Source organism: Drosophila gunungcola, unplaced genomic scaffold (genome assembly GCF_025200985.1).
Source record: "Drosophila gunungcola strain Sukarami unplaced genomic scaffold, Dgunungcola_SK_2 000095F, whole genome shotgun sequence".
NCBI lineage: Eukaryota > Metazoa > Arthropoda > Insecta > Diptera > Drosophilidae > Drosophila > Drosophila gunungcola.
In genome coordinates, this window is record NW_026453257.1 from 113,267 (window position 1) to 136,321 (window position 23,055).

The 23,055-nt window shown below is 36.7% G+C and overlaps 2 protein-coding genes across 6 annotated transcripts in view; one reads left to right on the top strand and one right to left on the bottom strand.

Moving 5' to 3' along the window:
• Window positions 1–23,055, top strand: part of LOC128265124 (uncharacterized) — a 190,890-nt gene that overhangs the window by 99,401 nt on the left and 68,434 nt on the right. For 2 of the 5 annotated variants that reach the window (XM_053000948.1, XM_053000947.1), the window contains exon 1: window positions 7,129–7,768. The exons of 2 other annotated variants lie outside the window; for them this stretch is intronic. The gene's annotated coding sequence lies outside the window, so the exon portion shown is untranslated. Of the gene's footprint in view, window positions 1–7,128; window positions 7,769–23,055 lie in introns of those variants that run through there. One more of the 5 variants, XM_053000945.1, reaches the window with a different exon arrangement.
• The window catches only part of LOC128265129 (uncharacterized), a 175,897-nt gene that overhangs the window by 71,767 nt on the left and 81,075 nt on the right, over window positions 1–23,055 (bottom strand). The gene's annotated exons all lie outside the window — the stretch shown is intronic.

Below are 23,055 nucleotides of genomic sequence, written 5' to 3' on the forward strand. Positions count from 1 at the left end.
CAAGAAAGGAAGCAAACTTCGGCAAGCCGAAGTTCATATACCCTTTCAGCTATATCAAAAACTAAATACTCTTGAAAACGTTAAAATTATGATTTACTTGCGTGTATGTTTAAAAACATTGAAGCTATGATTATTTGCAGCTTAATTATTCGATAGTTCCTATGGCAGCTAAACGATTGTTCCTATGGGAGCTATATGCTATAGTCGTCCGATTTTGATGAAATTTAAACCGTAATTCTGAAATATTTAACCATTACTATATCTCGAAGAACTAAAAAAAAATTTTAAAACACCAAAGTTATAATTTTTTTTATTTATTTTTCCGATTGTTCCTATGGGAACTATATACTATAGTTTTCCGATCTTTTGGGAAAGTTTCATGCAGATAGCTTTAAAACTGAGAGACTAGTTTGCGTAGAAACGGACGGACAGACGGTCGGATGGACAGACGGACGGACAGATGGACATGGCTAGATCGACTCCCCTAGTGATGCTGATCAAGAATATATATACTTTATAGGGTCGGAGATGTCTCCTTCACTGCGTTGCAAACTTCTGACTGAAATTAAAATACCCTCTGCAAGGGTATAACAAACCATAAACACTGTGGATGGCAGATTTATGACTGCTATAGAATATAGTTAATATTATTTTATTAAAAAAGAAAAGACAACAAGAATGTCTTAAAAACACAGCCTATTAGCACAATTTCTTAAAATCTGCGTTTAATAGTTGATTTGTAATTTTAGCTCCAATTTGCTGACATTTTAAAAGGCCGTTTTCAGTTAACTTAACATCACATTGACTTAATTATCAGCATAGCCTTAATTTCGCTTTCCTCGCATTTCTTAGCCACTTTCTCAGATTCTTTCGAACTTTCGCTCTCGCGTTTCTTAAGTTCCCCTAAAAATTGTATCTCGCTGCTGTCGACTTTTTGACACTTGTCGTCGTCATATGCAGTTGATGCAAGAAGAAAAGCGGAATTCCATCAGCCATCACCCCCATTTTCTTATTTCTTTTTTGCGCTCATTCCCCGAAAATGTTCAGCCCATCCTTGCAGTTCTTAGTTTTTGTTGTCTCTGCCGCGTGCTGTCGTCATAAACGCAGCCTTATTAAAAGTGCACGAAACTTTTATATTAGTGCAGACAGCAACACGCAGCAACTCAACTCCGCCCCAAGGTTCTCAGGTGGGGGTGGAGGCCGGTGGGCGTGGCAAAGTTCCTACACTTCGCCAGGTTGTGTGCAAAAAGCTAAAGAAGCCAGAGGATGGCAGTCGTCGGCGCAAAAGCTAACCAGGAAATTATTATCAATGTACGCATAATTCATTAAAACGAGCAACTTTCGTGGAGGGGGCGACAACATGCGTTCACTGACGATGATGATAATGTCGGAGCGGAGTGCACTTTGTCATTATATCAAGCCACACACATCCACTCATAGAACGAAATTTATGCACTAAAAGAAATCAGAAATGGAATTAGCTAGATTCCATCAAAATTCCATTCCATCAAATCAATCATTAATAAATGTAAACAAAAAAATGTTAGACAAAAATATAATAAGGAAAGTTTTTTAAAAGCAACGAAAATTATAAGATATAAATGTCTGAACATGACAACATGAAATAGTAATAAAAAAATCTAATCTATACACGTTTTTTGCTCCAGTTCTAAATGCAAAAGAACGATGACATGTTTTTTTTTTTTTAATTTTTATAAAATTATTTATTTTAGTATATTAAAGTGCATTTTAATAAATAATTAACAGAGTTAATTTTCCTAGAAAAACTCGAACAGTATCAATGGTTTTTTTTTATCATGTGATAAGGGCTTTCGTTTAAATTTAGCACAAGGAAGATCATTTATAATAATAACAAAAAACATCTAATTTAATTAATATTTTATTAATTTAAGTACTAATCCTTAATACACTAAAGGAAAAGTTTGTTTTTGAGCACTTTACATTGTCCCACTTCTATTATTTTGACCGCGACTGTACATATAATATACTATATACATTCAGAATTGACTAATACACCAAAAATTTCTAGAGTGTATCGGAAATTTGAGAATAGCAGGAAGGAAGGAAGTCAGGAAGGAAGAAACTAACTAACTTTGTTAAAATTTCTCTCACACTTCCGGTCTTTGGCAAGTGCATATCCCCGTCTCTTTCCGTCGCTTAGGCATGTGTGTGGCTTCCCTCTTTTTCGATTTTCCTTCCCGAAAACACTTTTCCACTCCTCAATGAAGTTATCGCTGTCAAGTTTCAAGCATGAACTTTTCGCTGCAGCTCCTTTATGCCTCCTCCGCCCACTTTTGCCACCTACACAGTGGTGGTGGTGCATTGAAAATTGGCCGCCTTCTTGCCTCCATTTTCCTTAACCCCCGAACGCCTTAACGCCCCCTTAGCGCTCCTTAACCCTTATCTCATCATCTCCTCCACCGCTGGCTGCATCATAATTCGCTATTAGAAGTCACTTAAAAAGTTTTCCAAGTTTTCCAGGCAGCTGCCAACATTGTTGTCAGCCACGCCCACCCCTAAACCCACTAGCCCCCCTTTCTTGAGGCGCCTCCTCTGAATTTTCTTGGCCAAAACGTTGTGGGTGGTGGTGCGATGGAAAATTATTTTAATGTCTCTGGGGATGCAATTTTTTAATTGAATAATTGTAGGCATAATGCCAAGGATTTTTGGAGGAAAAATAAGTGGGTTTTTAGTTTAGTGCACTGTCAAAAAAACGAAGTAAATACAAGATTTTATATTCAATTTAAATATTTATTGTTTCGATTTTGATTTCAAATAATATTAAGATTTTAATATAAAAAAATATAGCTCCCATAGGTACAATCGTATAGCTGCCATAGGAACTATCGAATAATTAAGCTGCAAATCATCATAGCTTCAATGTTTTTAAACATACACGCAAGTAAATCATAATTTTAAAGTTTTCAAGAGTATTTAGTTTTTGAAATAGCTGCAAGGGTATATGAACTTCGGCTTATCGAAGTTTGCTTCCTTTCTTGTTAAATTTAAACTCGAATTCACATTATTTCAAATTTTTTATATGTACATCTATGCAATTAGATATAACATAAATATAGAATATTAAAATTTGTACTCAATTGCCACATGTTTATTTTTACTATGCCTTTTTTTGGATCAGTGTATAAGAAAAGCGTTAACTTTCCACTGCTTTTCTAATAATATAAGCAAGGATGCACAAAAGATAATTTTCAACGCGATTAAAGTTCAAAAGATTTAAATAGGAAAAAGTTATTTTAATTCCTACAATTTTTATAGAATAATTAAAAATGTAATAACAAAGCTTAATTAGAAAAGTAAAAAAAATGGCAATGAAGAGGACTAAGCTCCTGAATGTTTAATGATCACTAATCCAGAGAATTTAATTTGCAGCTGAAATGAAATTGCTGTCTGCAGTGGAATAAAACTACTATATGGCTGTTCAGTTCCGTTTCAGCTTTAATTTCCTCCGCTCGAATTTCCTTGGGATAATTGCCAGTTTGTTCCTTCCACCTCTTTTTCGGATTAAGCCCTCCTTTCTGCCTGCAATTGGCAGACATTAATGGGTTAATTTGCATTAATATATTCAATTGGATGGCGTTTGCCGCTGGCGGCGGAAAGCTTGGTGTTTCTGAAATGACTCTTTTGATTTTTTTTTTTTAATTTAATCTTTTTTTTGTTTTGGATGGCACTTTTGTTGTTGTTCTTTTTTTACTGTATAATTCGATTTGCCAACGCATTGCAATTAAATTTATTTCCCAGCCAGCCAGCCAGCGAAAGTCCTGCTGCCACTTTTCGTCCTGAAATGCATAATTGCATTTTAAGCGCTCACAAACAAAGACAACGAATGCGCACCCATTCCCCGCCGCCGCCCCCTTTTGAATATTCACACAATTTTCCCCTCATTTTCTCATCGTTTTACACCACAAGTCAACTGAAGCTGAAATCATCATTAAAGTAATTATAACTGTCATTGAAAGGCTGGCCGCTGGCAAAGTGCAGATAAGGATTAAGAAAGGGGAAAGGTAATAATTTAAACATCGCCTTTAATGAGCTACCTAAATTTTCCTAACAAAAAACAAAACAAATTCTTTAAAGCGGTTATGTTTTCCTTCCGAATTTCTTAACCATCGTCAGATGAGTTTTATTTTTTTCCTTTTTCGCCGAAAGCAAAAGTCCAGACAATGACCAGACACTCTTGCACTCCTTTATATACATATTTCGCTTCGACAGGGAAAATCATCTCTGTGGACAGCGCGCTTTTCCTTCACAGCCTTCCCTTCAGCTTTTCTTTAACGCCTCGGTGCACTTGTTTAGCGTTTGGGCACTCGGTTAGTGATTAACGTGATTTGCTTATGACCACAGTAGCCACTGGCATAGAAGAAGCCACACAAATCACTTTTTCGTATTATAAAAGTTTGTACCTAAGATCACAAAAATTCGACTCGCGAATTCTTGAGCTTTGGCCACAAGGAAATATAATCTAGGAAATCCGACGTTTTGCTTTACTTCGAATATATAAAGATGTTTTATACATTTAATTCGAGTTCAAACTCGATTTTCATGCAATATTTTTAAAATTATTTTTAAAATTGTTAAGAAGGTAAAAGAAAAAAATTAATAATTCACTGCCATAGAAAAAATCACGCAAAACACCTTTTCGTATTATAAAAGTTTAAATTTTAGGTACACAAAAATTCGACACGCGAATTCTTGAGCTTTGGCCACAGGGAAAAATAAACTAGGAAATCCGAAGTTTAAGTTGCTGCTATCAAAAATGTAATATTCTTCTATACTTCGATTATATATAAAGATTTTTATACATTTAATTGGAGTTCAAACTCGGTTTTTATGCAATATCTTTAAAATAATTTTTCAAATTGTTATAAAGGTAAAAGAATAAATAAAATAATAAGATGTATGTAAATTAATTTCCAAGATAGTTTCGAGTAGTTAAAATACGTTTTTCGTTGGCAATACATGTTTAATAAAAATATAATTAAAAACAATCATTCGCTTTAATGTATTAACGAAGTAATTTTATATTAGCGAGGCATTACTGTGTTATCTATTGTTTTCTTGTGTGGCGCTTAAAGTTTTTTTCTGTCTGTCTTTAATGTATAGATTTTTTTTATTTCTATAGTGGTTTCTGTTGCATTTTATCTTGGATGATTCTTCTTTGGCTTGTTGACTTTTCTGTCTTACGGGATATATACGTATTTCTTTTTTATTTGGGTATTTGGAGGAACTGTTTAACTACGGTGAACGTAGCATGACGGCAAGAAAAGAAGAAAGAAAACAAAAACAACAGCCATAAGGAAGTCAAAGGTTCTTTGCGTTTTAATTGAAACTTGCCGTTCCACACGCGTCGAAGCAAAACAGTTAGAAAGAGATGGATGGAAAGTGACTTACGGAAAGAGAGGGGGATAAAACAGGAGCGACATCTGGGCTTATTATGTGAAATTTTAATTAAGTTCACCAAAGTGTAGATAGTGGCAAACAAAAAAAATTCGAAATTCGATGACACAACCCGAAAATACACTTTACACAATAGAAGTGCCTTTGAGTGAAGAGCAGGTCAAACAAATATATGTAAAATAAAGAACACTTAACGCAAAACGAAACCGAACTAAACTAAACATTTTTTGGTGTTTGGTCAGTGACCTTGACCTTGGTGAGGGGTTTTGGGGGCTGGGGCCGCCCATCGAAGGTCAGCAAATAGCGTTTGTAGCTTCGTTTCGGACGCATTCAAATTGAAATGCCTATTGGGATGCAATACGCGCTTAATTACACAACATTTATAGAAACGAGTACGATAGTGTCTCAAAGTCAAGAGCAAAAAGCAAAGGAAAAGCAAAAAAAAAAAAAAAAAAAACGGTATCCGAAGATTAAATACCCTGCAAATTAGCATATATGTACATTTACTAGCCATATCGTTTATTTGTCAACTTTTATATCGATAGCTTTATGACATTTAAATAAATTTAAAAATTATTAATCCTCTCTGCACTTATTAATAAGTTTTATAATAAATGGTATAAAATAAAATTAAAGCACCCTCTCCAAGGGTATACAAAACGCAAATAGTATGTAATCGAAATCATTAAAAGGCTCGGTATACGCACCTTATTTCTTTCACAGAACGAAAGATATATCCAACTATTTTTTTTCGTATTCGATTCATAATAAATGACTAATAATAATTAATTACGTTGGCTAAGAGTAAATGTTAACTTAACATGGGATTCTGCGTCAGCGAACCTGTTCGACGGTTGGAAGCACCCAAAAACAATCAAACTGTTGCGCTTGCAACCGACAGTTGCGCACGCGTAGGAGGCTGCTTCAAACCGGGCTTGATGGCGCTTCTAACCCGCCAACGCGGCGAACAACAACAAACCGCTTGAACGGGTCAGTTATTAGTGATGGCGCATAAGCCATCGAACATCTAGCTTTTCGGCGATATTTTATGATGTTAAAATCAAAATGCATTCATTTATTTAGTATTGTTATCATATTATCAAAGAAACACCTGATTAAATTTAAAATGCTTTCATTTTCATTAAGCTTTTAAGGGCATTTAATTGAAAATATTTTTCAAAAGCCTTGTTGAAAGTTATTGTTAATAAGATTCTGTATTCCTAATTTCGAAAAAAATCATCACGCAACTAAATTAAAACCCTTGTAATTTTGCTCAAAAAGTTGCACTTCGTTTAAATTTTAGATACTCGATTTCAGATAAGACCATACTAATTGTATTTGAGTACTTGTTAGTTTTCTATTGATAAAAGCCATTAGTTAACAAATTAACAATGGGTAATAGTTTAGAATTTATTTTTTGAAATTTAATCGAAAGCTTATACTGTGAATGTAATTTTTTTTTTGTTATTATATATAAATTTGATTTGATTCCATCACTTTGTAATTCATTTAAAACTTCAAAACATTTTCCTTTGTTATGTAGCTAAATTTGTTTAAAACATATTTGCCGGCATATCGTTTGAAACATTGAGGTTCGACGCAGTTGGCCGTGGTTGCGTGTTTGCTTGCAACCGCAAGAAAACCGGTGCCATGAAACCGAAAAACACAACAACGTTCAGTCGAACAAAATTTTTCAACGCGCGCGGTTTGCGTCGCTCTTCGTTTGCGAATTTGCGATTTACGATTGCTGCTGCCGCGATTTGTTTGATTGTTGATTTAAAAGTCGTCGCAAATTTTGGGTCCGACTATTGAAGGAGTTTTTAAGTGTTAAAAGGACAACAAAACGGAGAAAAATAAAAAACTGCTGTTTCACATGCTCCTCATCGCGCTCTCTTTCGCGCGCTCGTTTGTGTTTGTGTGAAGTATAAATATTTTTTTTATCTCACTGATCAATCGAATTAAACAAAAAAAAAATTTTTCAGAAGAGAATTCAAGTGCCGTTTTTTTCGTTGTATACCAAAATTATTTAATTTTTTTCGAGTGGAAATGTGCTGTTTTTAGTTTTTGGAAAATACAACAACAACAAAAAAAGAAGAGGCAAATAAGGAAAGAGTAAAAAGAAATAACAAGTTGAAAGAAATTCAAAAAACCGGATTCCCAACAACAACCACACAACAGGCAAAGAAGCAGCATCAAAAGAGAAGAGGAAGAAGAAGAAGCAGCATTAAATTTGTTGTCGCGCACACACGCACTGGAAAGCCAGGAGAGTAGAGGATCATCATTCTAGGCAGCTGCTTCTCTCGCTCTCTGGAAAAGTGCAAACAAGGAGAAGGTGAGTAACATATTTTCCTTTGCTTCCTCTTTTCCAAGTATTTAATTGCGGTTCTTTTCTGGAAATCAATTTGTTTTTGAGTTTCCTCTTAAAACCATGAAAAAAAATATGATAAAGAGAGATCATTCTGGAAAGGATTGGTTCCTTTCTTGTTAATTTTTTTTGGTTGTTTTAAACTGTTTGAGTAAGGGAAAAACTTTATTCAAAAATCAAAAGCAAATCTGGTTTCCTTAAACTAAAACTTCAAGACTTTTTTGTTCTTTTCTTTTTGTATAGTTCGTAATCTAGAATTAAAAGAAAACGTAGTCTATATCAATAAAGATTTATCCTTACTTTGGATTTATTAAAGTACATTTGAAACGAAACGTTTGAAAACATTTTTAAAAGAACTGGGTTTAGTTTGAATATGTAATGTGTTGGAACTGTCATAAGTTAGTGACTTTAAAATCGGGCTGTACTCCGATCTCTTCAAAATTTTTAGGATCCGTGTATTTTGAGGCCCTAGTTACAAACATTTAAGTCAAAGTTAACGACTGTTATTTTGGGTTTCTTGCTATTAACTTTCTAAATATGACCTTATTGTTATTATTAAATAACAAAAATTGTAGATATTATGACTTTTTATGTAATGTAAATTGTTTACGAGAGAAATGGTAAAAACGTTTGCTTTCTAACGGTCACTTTCAAATCCTTAACTTATTGTTCGTAGTTAGAGTCATAAATTACATGGATCCCGACAACTAAAAAAATATCGGAAATAGGATACTTTTCGGAAGCTTATCTGTGACTAAGCACTTGTGGTTTATTGTACTATATTTTGTGACCCTCGAGTGGTAGATGTAGTACACTGGTCTGACTTGTCTTTATTCTACTTCTGATCGCATTTCACACTTGCTCTCTCTTTTCCACCGTTTCTCCCTTCTAAACGAAAATCGAAAGTTGTAGAACATAGAAAATAGTTTCGTGTCATCTTGGTCAGTTCTACTTTTTCCCTGCTTGCTACCCACTGCTTACTGCTCCACTGGTTCATTTGCCGGGTGATTTGGAGAACAAAGTTGTCGAAAAAGAAAAAGGGTGGAAAAACGCGAGCGCTGACATCAATGTGAGTGATTTTCAATGGTTGAGGTGTTTGGCCATAAAACTGCTAAAATAATGAGCTGAAAGGAAAGATTGTAAGAAAGCTGGAAAAGCTCGGAAAATTAGTGGGGCAACACACATATCTGTGTCTTTCTTTCTGTTTTTATTTTTTTGTTTTCTTAAAAAATAAGTATGTAAATATGCTTGATGCGCCATGAAAAACAAAAACAAATGCGGTTGGCATTGCACTTTGCTTTAGTCGAGTTTTTCTTCTGCCTTTCGCTCTCGTTTCTGACCAGTTTGTTACAGTTCCTCGATTTTAGACCTGGTTTAAGCTAGGCCTACATATTTCTTTTTATCTGGTTTTTTCGCTGCCCAGGGAGCACTTAACACTTAACAGCGGGGCACTAATTTTATGGGGAAATAAATTAAAAAATAAAAATAAAGCTTTAAACTAAAGTCGTAAGCTTAACTTGACGACAGATATGTAAATCGGACATTAACAGCATTGAATTATAATCCATAAACAACAAGCTTTGAACTTAAATCTTTAAAGTCACTTTGAGTTCTCTGTTTTATTTCCCTTTTAAATTCCACTGTTTTCATTCTTATTTAAAAAATGTTAATTGCATTGATGGGCAATTGTGCTGCAATATCGATGGCGTTGAGGCACATCATTTAATGCCGCTAATTGAATTAGCACCCGCACTTAGATACACCCACACACACACTTACACACTGAATAACAACAAAACGCCTGCAGGAACAACAAATTGGATTAATGCAAACGAATCGAAACGACGAACAAGAAGGGGCAAGAGAAATGTGTAAAAACTACAAAATGGTAAGCGATGGTTTTTTGATGCAAACAAATGGCTAAAACACAGCTACCAAAAATCACAGATACCAGATACAGCTACAGATACAAAATGTATCTTTCATAATCGACCTGGTCAAGAGACAGAGATGGAAAACGATGAGACAGATACTGCTAGAGAGAGGGAGAGAGAGAGAGAGTGAGAGAGAGAGAGAGAAGGGAACAGGAAAGGGAGATGGGGTGAACACGACATGATAATAACGGTTTTACAAATTTAGTTGCTCTCTCTGTTTTGTTTCGTTTTGTTTTTTGACTGTCCTTTCACTCTGTGTTTCTTCTTTGTGATTTTTTTTTTTGGTGTTTTGCATTCCCCTCTTTTTGTTCAATACTTTAATTAAAGCTTTGTGAAAACACCTTTCAGGATGATGATACCTTCATTGACTTCTCCTTTTTCTCCCTTGAGAGCCTTTTGTTGAGTGTCCCAATCGATTGAATATTGATACTACTGGTTTTCAATTGTTATTCAAGAACATTTTGAAAAATATTTACTGATTTGATTTGTCGCCAATATGAAAAAAAGACATTTGTTTGTGTTCTTTAAATGATGAAAATCTAGAATTATCAAATGTGGTTGTTTATATCCAAAAACTTAATATCCTAACTTTGGATTTGTTTAAAAGCATTTCATCGTTTATGTACTTTAAAAAACATTTTAAATTGTTATAAGTTTATGATTAAAAGTTCGGGCTGTACTTGCAAAAAACTAGGTACTCTGATCGCCCGAATTATAAATAAATAATAACAGAAAACCTACCATTATCCTGTAAAGATTAACATGAAATGTACCCATCATGGTACCATTCATTTTTCTCTATGTATAGTTATTAATTCCATCAAATTGGATGAGTTTGCAAGCCCAATTTCTTTGCGCTTTCAAATCACTCACTCCCTTTTCTTTTTCTTTTTGCCTTTATGTTGCAAGTAAATCGCCTCAAATTACGCGGATCTGCGAAATTGTAGCCAAAGTGCAAATTCATTATGCGGATATGACATGAATCCCTCCATTTGCCTGCCCAAGAGAAATAAGTCACGAACTTTTGCCACTGAAATGCGAGATGTTCGAATGAAATTGGGGGTACAGCGGAGCTCATTAACGCCATATGCCGCCACCGTTAACTACGCATATCAAATATCGAACCGAAAAAAACAAAAAAAAAATCCAATAAATCTGTTTGCAATTTTTTTCGACCTAACGAAGACATTAATCTAAAATTGTCATGGTGCGGAGGGCTGGATAATAATCAAATCAAAAATACATCAAAGTTTGTTTGTTTTTGTTTTTTGGCTTTTTGTTTTCTGTTTAATTAGTCTATCGACTGGGGCGTGTATGTGGATAATGTTTTTACTTGCCAGCAGAGAGAGTACGTAAATCCCGGGGCATCGCGGAATTTGCACTTTCCCCTCGTTAAGGTTTTCAGATTCGACTAATGAAATAACGAAATCGCATTCACTGAATGAAAGGGAATCCGATCCGCATTTCAGTCTTTATTAATTGGGCAGTTCGTGAAGCTCCTAATTTGTCGCAGTCTACATTAATATTTTTCAATTAAACAAACCACAAACAAAGGATTCATTAATCGGACGTTATTTTAACATTAGTTCTAACATTTGCTTACGTTTTCTATTTGTTTCGGTGAGAAACCGAATGTAGAGAACAAGTGACAATCAATTTGGAGTTTATAGTCGGCCATTCAGCACAAACATAAGTTAGCGGTAAGACATCAATTAGCCATCCTTTTCTTCTTTACCAATAAGATCCAATGTATTTACGTATCTGAGGCTAATTTAGCATTTAGCATGTATTACGTATTTGAGACTAATTTAGCACATGTTAAGCATCTTTTTATAGCCTTGCCAGAGGGTGTTTTATTTTGTATTAGTTCAACTTTAAAAATACATTGATAATGTTTTAAAAGTTTGAGTTCTTCATCATAAAGCTTTCTTAGTAAAGATTAAGTTGATATTTTGCCAATTTAAAACAAAATCCAACCCAACCCTTTCAAAAAATAAAAATAAAAAAAAAAATAAAAAAAATGTGCCAGTATCTAAAAATTTTAGGAAAAATACGTTTTTTATTCGATGGTGCTCTTATATATCAAAACTGCCGACTGCTTAAACTATCGTCGATGGGCATAAATTCTTTGGCTTCTTTTGGCCGGCTTGTTCTGCTCTTTTTCGAGGTGCCGTGTTCGCATTGTTGCAATTCTATATATAAATTGGAAGCGAATCCCCCAGCACTTCTCACATCGTGCCACACGAAATGAAATGCTTGCCTCTGGTTAATTTTTCGCCATTTCTGAGGGTTTTTTTTTGGTCTTTTTTTTTTTTTTTGTTTGTAAGTTTCTTGTTTTGTGCCGCTTTTCTTGAACATAAGTCGAAGAATGAAGAGGCAGAAACGGCGGCTAAATATAAAATTATTTGAAGCCAAGAGACCGACAAGAGGCTGAAAAGGAAAAATAAGAAATAAAACCATGCAATGCCAGACAATTGAAGCAAAAGCAAAAAAAAAAAAAAACGAAAAAAAAAGTACAGGGAATCACACACAATAAAATGCCTCGAAAATAAAACATTCAAAAAAAGATAAGGCGATGAAAAGCGTAGGGTAGGAGAATAATAATAGGCGCGGTTTACAATAAATCAGCGAGCGAAAGGAAAATGCTTAATTTTCATTTCTGCCATGTTCTGAAGTCTCAAATCCGCATCATTATCATCTTGGTCACATCTCTTGATTTTTTCCGCGGCTGTTAGGAGCCGTCTTGACGTCTCTGCTTAGCTATGGATCTGTGGCTATGGGAATTAGAATTTAAGTTGGTGGAGGAGACCATGAAACGTGGTCTTCAGGTGTCTAGAGTTGTCACTTCTTGCGACGGTCTGATAAAAAAATCATAAAACATTGCTCAATCTCTAACTTAAAATATTTTAAAAAATTAGCATCCATTCAAATAAATTTATAACTCGTCATATTTTAAGATATTAACCCATGTAAAAAAGTTTATATTCAGATGGGGGAACCCTTTTATTTTACTTCCACGAATTTCCACCGTAAAAAGAAAACTTTCGGAGTAATTGTTTGCCGCTCGCCAACTTATGCTGTTGCCACACATCTGTGCAACACGTGTGCTGCTGCTGTTGCATTTTGCTCCTTGCAATTCTGTGGCAATCCCCTTTTTCCCCACCCCTGGTTACAAGCACACACACACTCGTTTTTGGGGGCGCATTTGTGTCGCCCTTTTTTGTCGTCGAGTGCACTTCGCCAAGTTCGCGTCGAGTCCGAGTCCAAAAAGTCCAAACTCCAACTCCCAAGTCGTGTTCATGCTCGAATATGTGTATGTGCTTCATACAGCAGAGGTCAAGTTTGTAGGTTTTTTTGTTCGTTTAAGGAAATGGTATTTTTTTTAACAAAGTATCCAATAATGGTCTTGATAAATAAATAAATAAATAAAATAAAGAAAAATACAAACTGCCCTTGTTGTGCTAATTAAATATGAATTTGATGTTATTGTGATACCTTTTCCTGTCCCATATTATTACAGATTATATACTAACAAAAGGCAATTAAGAACAATTGATTTTAAATGCAATTTGTTTTGAATGTTATAATAACCGAAATATATCTCCATTCCTAATAATTTAAGCGAATCTGTTGAGATTTTATGTTTGTGCATATGTGTTGTTTTTTTTGTGTGTAATTAAAATAATAATGCGGTGTTCAGTGTTCAGAGTTGAAATTGGAGTTGGTGGTGGAGTGCAAAAAACAAAAACGGTGGTGAGGGAAAATTATAGGGTGGAAAGGCGGGGGCGGGTGTGGGGGTAGGTGCGTCTCGAGTGGGCGTGGTTAAGTCGAGAGGGAAGAATTTCGAGGTGGAGAATGCAGAGGAGGTGTGAATAATTTGGTGGCACATGTGTGCTCAAATTCTTCTTGCCCTGCAATTGTTGTTTAACCAGTGAGTTTTTCCGAGCAATGAGAGGGGGAGGGGTAGGAGGTTTCCCCCTTTGTTTATTCTTTGCATTTGACTCTTGTTTTTCCACTGGCTCTTATTTATTCTGCTCGTTTTTCCTTGATTTCTTGTTTGGCATTTGGATTGCACCGCGGTGTAACCCTCGGAATGGATATTTCAGATGGCCTGGGATTTGGATTCAGATTTGAGGTGCGGCGGCAGTAATGGTGATAATGCTAATGCTAGTGGTAATGGTAATAATGGTCACCATGCGGTTCTTCTGGGTGGGAAAACTGAGCGGGTGGCTCCAATATGGTCTTGCAATTGACGAACGCTACTTAAATAAACAGAATTTTATTTTAAGCTAATTGTTAGTTAGCTAAAATTGCAGATTATTTGTTTGTGCTAATCGGCTTTAGCTGAGGAATTGATATTCTTTTATTTGTTTAAACCCAAGGCTGTGAAAGTATACCCCTAATCCTTACCCTCTTGAATTGCCCCTCTCAACTATAGTCAGCGGGCAACCAGTTGATTGTTGGTTACAACTCACGAGGCCAAAAGGTGGTAAGCCAGGGGATTTGAGTTGGCGAAGAAGATGAGGTTGTGGCTTGAGGGGCGTGGCAACCGAAAGCTCCTTTGCCAAACTCTAATAAATGCATTCGATGCGGAAGCAACTTCAAACCAAAAAATATTGGCAGCTGTAAACAGAAGAAGGCGAAAAACTAGGGGGGAAACAAAAATTTTCAATTCTATAAATACAAATAGCTTTCGTAATCTGAAAGTGTGTTCAAATTGATTGAAAACAAAGTCAAATGCAGAAAAAAAAGGGTAATATTTGAGAAGAATTCCGAACTTGGTATAGAAAAGATTAAAAATATTGAATACTGATTCTAAAGCTAAACCCAAGTTTAAAATATACGTTAAGTCAAATCTAAGGTCTTCTTCAGATAGAAAAATTTCCAATCCTTAAATATTTATTAAGTGCGATTCAATGATTGATTCAAACTGAAACCACAGTTGAAAATAGACGGAGGAGAAAAAGCATCAGTAGAAGAAGGAAAATTAAAAAGTTGAAGCTGGGGAAAAAAAATTTGCAAAGGGGCAACCGGTTTCGTGTAGTTTGCCTTTGCCGTTTGTTTGTTGTTGTTGCCCCAGTGTTATGTGTATGCCTTAAACAAATTCCTGCTGTTGTAGGAATAACTTATAGCCAAACAGGGGTGTGGAGGAGTCAAGAGGAGGAGCCGACAACCGACAACGCATGTTTCTTCTGCCCGAAGACAAAAACTCCAATGATGATTAACAGCCTCCATGAATGATCCATGAGTGGGGAAAGGCTTCTCAGGCTTCTCTTTTTGCCACCGAACAACAAGATCATAAAAGAGAGTTTTCTTGCTTTAAAACTATAAATCAACATAACTAATTTCTAGCCAATTTCTAACTTAATAAATATTTTAAGCCAATTTATTCATATGTTAAAGCCAAATATATAGATTGACCAGATATAGCAATTAATCTGCAAAACTGCTTAGAAGATTTCCAGCGGAGCAATAGAAATATGGAAAGAAAAAGAGAGCTTGTGCGACTGCGATTGCATTTCAGGGTCAAGCGAAATAGTTCCGAATTGGCGAAATGGAGCCACAAAGAAATCTTCTCATGCGTGCCACACGCGCAGACATTTCACCGTAGAAATGCCACAAGCTTACACACACACACACACACACACAAACACACACTTGCCAATTGAGGAGCTGGCAAGTTGCAATATGTGGCCACACATACATATACAGCGCAGACACATAAACAAGAGTCCCCGGCCACATGCCACATATCTAGCCACATTGCCACTCGGGCCGGCAAATCATCAGCAAGAGAAACAGCAGCACCAGCACTGCGAAAAAAAGCAAGGATCTAATGGAGTTGGATGTTGCCCAGCAATACGAAACAATACCATCCCAAAACATCAAAAGCAATAGTACAACGTTTTAATTCTACTTTCATCACCAGCAAATCTACCCTGCACCCAAAGAGTCTCTTTTCTTCGCATCTTCTGCAATCTTCCGCGGTCCCTGGTTCCTCTGGTTGTGTTTACTTTGGGTTACTTTGGCACTTGGGGCAGGTTTGTTTTCAGCATTATCTCCTTCGTGTCTCGCACATTGTAGAACCGGTAACTGAAACTGAACTGAACTGAACCGAACTGAAAAACAGAAGAAAAACGAGCTGCTCCTGCGGTTTGGAGGCGGTGGTAAGGGGTTTGGCAAGAGGTTTGGTAAGGAGTTTGGCAAGGGGTTTGGCAAGGGGTTTTGGGTGAGTTTGAGTGAGTTTGAGTGACCCAGGTGTCGGCATCTTTTCGTGTTTCATACCATTCAGTTCTATGCCAGAACTGCAGTGGGTTTTGTGGTTGTGGAAATGAAACGAGGACGAGGAGATGGGAAAAGATGTTGCAACACAAAAATAGTGGCACATTTGTGGTCTCCGCTGGCCGAGCTTTAAAATAGGGGAAGAAAGAAGAAGAAGAAAGTAATATATTATAATTTTTTAATTTCTTTGTGCAGCGAAAATTCAGTTTTTGATTTCGTTCTTTGACTTAAAACTTCCCCAGTTTATAAAGTCAACTTTTTTAGCGCTCTCAACTCTTTTTTTTTTTTAAGGAGATGAGACAATACCTTTTTAAAGCTGTCTGTCTTGAGGAAAAAGGTCGCGTGCCTGGCAGCCGCCTTTCTTCCACTTGGCGAAAAAAAATGCGATTTGAGGGAAAATTGCCAAAAAGCTTTTTGCTGGCTGTATAGCTCTGCATTTGGGACTACGGCTTCAGTTTTGGGCTATAGCTTCAAGTGCTGGGCGCCCAGCGCTTGTCAACTCTTAAATGTCTGCCCTCCTCCCCCCACCACACCCCCGTTTATGCAAATGCACGTGAAAATATTCAAAATATTTCCATTTTTTTTGCTCTGCTTTTTTTTCTTTTCGTTTTTCCCCCGTAGTTGCTTTCAATTTCCCAGGCAGAGAAAAAAAATGGTGGTCTCCCCTTTGTATACACCACACCCCCCTCCCAACCCATCCATCCATCGCCCCACTAAGCTCAGCTCGTCGACGTTTTTCGATTATTGCGCATACTTTCGCCCCCGTCGATGACGGTATGCCGATGACGCTGATGTTTCGCCGCCTTTATTTTGTCTTTTTATTTCTGCGTTCGGTTTTTCTGCTTTGTTTTTTTGGCTCAAAATTTGTCAACGCCTAAAAATGCAGCCCCTTTTCGGTCGCCTTTTCCCCTGGGTGGCTGGTGAATGCAGTCTGAAAGGGAAGGATTCTTAAACTTCAACTTTAAATACCATTTTATAAACTTTGCAATATAAAATATCCAACTTGCTATATAGCAAAATGCTATATTTAACAATAATTTATTCAATCGATTTTAGGATGGAGACAATCGAAAACCAATAACTAGTTTCTGAAATTGTGAAGTACCATTTCCGGTAAAAAAAAAAGTATCATCGAAAGCAACAGCATATTTTATTGACAAAGCGAGGAGGAGTTAAAGTGAAGCAGTCGATAAAGGGGTTTAGTTACTACACTGCAACCAAAGTCGGGCAAAAGAGGTGCAGACGCAGACAAAGCAGAGGGTTACGGCCTTTGTGCAATGAAGCGCGACCGTTTGAAGAGCTCTTCGTGAACGCTCGCTTCTTTTTGCTCGGTTGTTGCTTCTTTGGACAGAAAGTAAGAGACGACCCCCTTGATTACCGCACCCATTTAAGTTGCTTGTCGCATTTTCGTATCGAGTAAAAATTGCATTACCATCGATTGACGACGGTTAAAAATGTTCATTATACTCGTACCTTCTTTCCTCCCTTCAACGGGTAAAAATCAAACAAAGTGAAACTGCTGCGGGTGGATCTCGGTAGTTTATAGCGGGGTTTCCTGTGGCCGACGATCCCATCGACGATCGCTAAAAATGTCATGTCATAGCCGCTGAAGTGTGTGGGTTGTACAGACTTACGCAATCGTCTCGCATTTAATCGATGAAAAGAGGATCGGTAATAGGAGAGTCCATAGATGGATCGTTGTAGTTGCAATGTGCCATGGTAATTTTGCCAGTTTTAAAGATCTTTATCCGCTCAAATTTCAAATTTTATCGCTTACGAGAAATTTGGAATTTTACTTTTTGATTTGTCATTACATAGTTTAATGTAGTTCTGAAAACCAAAACTTGGCTTAGAATTTATAAATTGAACTGGCCAACAAAAGCCTTATTTTATTTTTGTAATGCTTATAAAAGCAGCATTTATTGGCGATTAGTAAATAGTATCTCGGGAATCAAATTCATTGTTTTAATTTTCTTGAAACAAAAACTTGGCTTTAGAATTTATATTATTTATTGGCCAAAAAAAGTTGTATTTTTGGCTTGTATGCTTAGAAAAGCCCAATTAAACATTGTCAACGAAGATGAAGTCAGCATGAAGAACAGGGGTAAAAATTATGTCATCAATTTTAGCGTCTTACAAATTCCTAAAATAGTTCAATGTTCGGCAGTCACACTGGTGAAAAATAACGTGGTAAATCCAAATATTTTATACCCATTTTAAATATTTTTCGCTTAGATTTTTATCCATTGCGGTTTTTAGTTATATTAAGTATCCATTTTTTATCAGTGCATGCAAGCAATTTAACGATTTTGGTAGTTGATCTCATCCAAGGGATCTCAAGATCGATATTTCCATTTCCAGCCATCGGTTTTCCTCGTCTTTGATGCTCATTTTGTGAAAACTGCAGGTCAGTGTTTTTAGCTCAACAAGATCAGCTCAATTGCAGTGCAAAGTCATTATCAGAGTGGGTTCGATCCTCTCGAGATCGAGATTGATCATTGGATCTTATTGAGACGTGGCGGTGCAATTCGCCTGACGCTCGCCAATTTGTATAGTGTGTCACGTATCCAGTTGGTTCAAAACATAGACAATTGCTCAATTAGACAGCCCTGACCCGAGTCAACCAACCGATATGTGCAAATCTGGCCGAACATGATCCGAATGTTTGTTGTTTGTTTGCGTTTGCCAAGTTAAGTGTGTGCGGCCTAAGCTGGGCCCAAAATGAGTTTACTTTTATTCGCCATTTTCCCCGGCATAATTGCCACATATGCATAAACATATATGATATATATATAAGTATATATGGCCTAGGGGCCAATGGTCAGCGACCCATAAACCAATTTCGTTTTCGTTTCCCCAACGAAAAATATGAAAATTTAAAAAATTTGTATAAGGTATATAAGGGGTCTGATGTGCTTGAATTTATTTAAGAAAATTATAAGATCTCGGGAAAATGAAAAGCTAGAGCATCAACATTTTGTGTGCAAAAATGTTCGAACCCTTTGAGATTTGGTATACCATAGTTAGCTAACTAGTCAAAAAGCTTAAAAATAAAAAAGTACCTTAAGTATGCTGTTTTTTTTCCAGAGATCAAGCATAATAGGTGTTATCTTATTGTTGGTAGCAGCTAACGCGTTATCTTTTCATATAATAATATAATTAACAAAGTCAACAAAGTGCTGGGTATCTTGCAGTCTTAAAACTGAAGTAAGGCACTTTTACTTATTTGCCATAATTTATACAACGCTCGGTATATTAACTATTATATATATATTTCTTCTTTTTTTTTTTTTTGCAAAGATGTGGAAATTTATCTCGAGCCTCAGCTCTAATTTTGCAGGCACGAAAGCGATGACTTCGTTTCATTTCGCTTCTTTTCGTTTCGTTTATCTGCTCGCCATATCGCTCATTGTTTCGTTTTAAAAGTGAGGGCGTCTAGAAGGGGGGAAAGTTGCACAAGGCAACTTCATTTTCATTTTTATTTCCATCTTCATCTCTAGAGCTCCGGTGCTATGATAGATAGCTATATAGATTTCGCAGTCATAAAGAGCGAACCATATCGAAAAACTTTTACTTTTTTCAATGCAAATAACACAGTGGCGTGGTGAAGAAGGATTTTGGATTTCGTTTTTTTTTTTTTTTTTTTTAAAACTGCCAATCTCCCGAAAGCGTTTAGTTGGCAGCCACCTTTTCAGTTTGAATTTGGGGGGAGGAAGGCAATATGCAAAATGTAAACAGAAAATTGCGACCGCAACAGGCAGAGTTTCCCATTTTCCCGCATTTTTCCCCTCGCCGCTTTGTCTTTTGCTCCTTTGGACAGCTGCTGCAAGAAAAAGACAGCAGATTTATTGCCCAACCAACCACTAAGGCACTCCCCAATCCCTTAACTCATGGAGTTAAAGGGTATATTGTATTCGTTGAAAAGTATGTTACAGGTAGAAGATATATATGTTCTTGATCAGGATCAATAGCCAACCGAGTTGATTTAGCCTTGTCCGTTTGTTTGTCTGTTTGCTTGTCCTTCCGACTGTCCGTCCATATGAAGATTCGAGTTCTCGGAAACCGTAAAAAGCCAGACATTTGGGGTTAAGCATGCGGATTCTAGCTATGCCTACGCAGCGCAAGCTTATTTGTAAATTTGGTCACGCCCACTCTTGTCAATTTTATGTGTTTGTCATTTTACTCTGACACATAAACCTTTATTCCAAATCCAAGCATTATTTTAGAAGTCATAACTTTTTTTTTTGATATAAGGAAATTCGAATTGTAATAGTGACCCTGCTGCTCGGCAGATGGCGCCACCTAAAGCCCGATTCTTTTCTGGGGGCATATATATTTTGAAATTTATTAGATGAGTAACGGGTATCAAATAGTCGTAGGCGTTACTTCTCGTTGTTTTTGTCCATCGTCCTCTCATCCATTTTGGGCGCACGTTTTTTAAGGCCGCTTTTTTTGAGTTTTGAGTTTTTTTCGGAGGGGGGAAACTCCCCGAAAGGCATAAAAGCGGTAAAAGGCCCGGCGAGAAATGTCAAAAGTGACAAGACCTACCAACTTTAGTTTTTGGTCGGAAAAGCGGGGGGAAAATATAGAGAAAGGTCGCGGCAAAGGCTTCCCGCAAATGCAATTTTCGATGGAGGTTGCAATTTCAACTTGGAGGCCAGCCAAAAAGGAAAAGCAAAATTGGAAAAACGATCTTCCATTCGGTGGATAATTTAGTTATCCTCACGAAAATCAATGGAAAATATTTTGATATTTTAATTGGATTTTTTGTTGTGAGAAAGCATGTTTCACAGAAAAATAAAAAGATAAATGTTGCCTAAACTCATTTTTTGTTTTTGTTTGTTAAATAAATTCAAACTTTATTGATACCTTAATAAACTGTTGATTTAAAATTTTGCAGCATATACATTTTTAGATTTAAACCCTCTCGATTACTCATATTTTTCTAATCGCATTTCTTTATTCTGTCCAAACAAAAAACAACTTTCAAAGTGATCCCTTTTGCATTACCATATTTGCCACTTGTGACCTTTTTACCTGCGCTTTTTCCCCTCGGACGCATTTCTTGGCAGCTGCCACGCCCCCTCGCAATCCGCCGCCGCCTCTTAACATATTTGTGCAGCACAAACAGTTAAGCGGCTTATATCAGTGAGGAAAAGGGGTTAAACCGCAGGCGTCAAGTGGAGGGATTGGGACTGGGATTCAGATTCAGATTCGGATTGGTTTGGTTTGGTTTGGTCTGTCTGCTGCGGTTGGTTCGCCGGATTTTCGGTTTTTGGCTTTTGGTTAGCTATGGTCAACATCAACACGGGGGAAATTGGGACCCAATCCTATACAGATAAAAAAAATGCTCACATTGTTAATATCAATGCGAAATAATATCATAAAGATATGCCAGCTACACTTTAATCTCTTGTCATTTCTGTTTCTCTGGGTTAATAACCTTCTAAATCGAAAGAAAAAAAGTGGAAATCGATTCGAAATGCCGTCACAAATAATTTTTTTTTTTATGTGTAATAAAACTAATACATTTTTAATAGTTTAACAAAACATTATACCCAAAAATATAGTTTTGACATTTGCCTGATATTTAAAATATTTATAAAAGTCCCAAAATGAATCATACAATCATGTTTTGTTTTCCCTGTGTAGACACTCTTTTAACATTAATTTTGTCATTTTATTTTTGTGTGACATGCAAAAGAAAGCTATGCTTATTTGCTCTGCTTATGAAAAATTAGCATTTGGACACTTTTGTCCACAATTGCCGTCGGACTTAAATCAGCTGGGACACGGCATTTAATGGATTGAGACTTGGACTTCTGGCAGATTTCTGCGATTTGTGATACGAGATTTTTGGGGATTTGTTAATTCTGGCCGTGATAAATCGCCTTGGCGATGTGGGTTTGCAGTGGTCATTTGTTTGCCACGCCCCCGGAAAAACTGGTTTCCACACGGGGGTTGGGGAGGAGTGAGGTACAAATATATAGGCATCCATCAGGTTGGGTTTCCGTTTCTCGAACTGGTTCTCTTTGTGGGCTCCCTAAAAACTGGCAGAGACAACCTGAAGCCGATTGACTGGCTGCCTGGCTGCCTGCCTGCCCACTTGTGAAAAGCCTACTGGAACCGTTCTAATTTCAGGTCAATTGGGCGGGGGACAAACTCTAGACTGTATTTATTATAAGCAACCGAAAGGCAATAAGCCAGCAAATTTGAGTCTGTGCCATAACATTTACATCATGAGTGGGGAAACGCCTTGGTTTTTTCCCAGATTCCTTCAAGCAAATCGCTTACACGTCCAGCACGACAAGATACAATATCATAGATATACTTTTATTTATTTATATATATTGTTTTTTTTTTTTCCAAGCCAAGCCAAAGCGAAAAGGAAATGTGACAGCAAATAGGGGAATATTAGCCTGGTATGGAGACTTTGCCGAACCTTTTTCTAGACAATTTATAACATTTTCCTTTTTGATTTGCATGGACACGCCCACCGACAACCGCCCCACCGCTTTTCTCCCCCAAAATTTGCACTATTGAATAATTTCTTTGCTTTTGTTGCGTCTGCCGTAAACGATTACGAAGGCCTTAATAAATAAATGTTTGGCAATGAGGAGCAAACAACAAGGGAAAACCAACCCACACAAAAAAAGTGCCTGGCAAAGTCAAGGCCAACGAATTATTATTGAAAATGCAAAGAAAAATGCTTGAAAATGTTTGGATTGCGTTGAATCCACATATACAAGTGGGTGGGGACCCTTGGGCAAGGTCGTTTTCCCCATTTTTCCCCGTCCTTCCCCCGAGCGACCCTCATAACAAAAGGACTAAAGATAAACAGCCTGCCATTGCGTTTAATTTTTTTTTTCGTCGATTACCCTAACGGAAAACTGTGTTTTTTGACCCTCGCTAACGAAAAATTCGTAGGGGTGCGTGTATGTAATTGAATAAGTAAACCCTGGGTTCAACTGATTTACTGCCATTGTTTATTGAGTTCCACGAATGCAAAATTGGCCATTATATAGGGGCTAATATTGA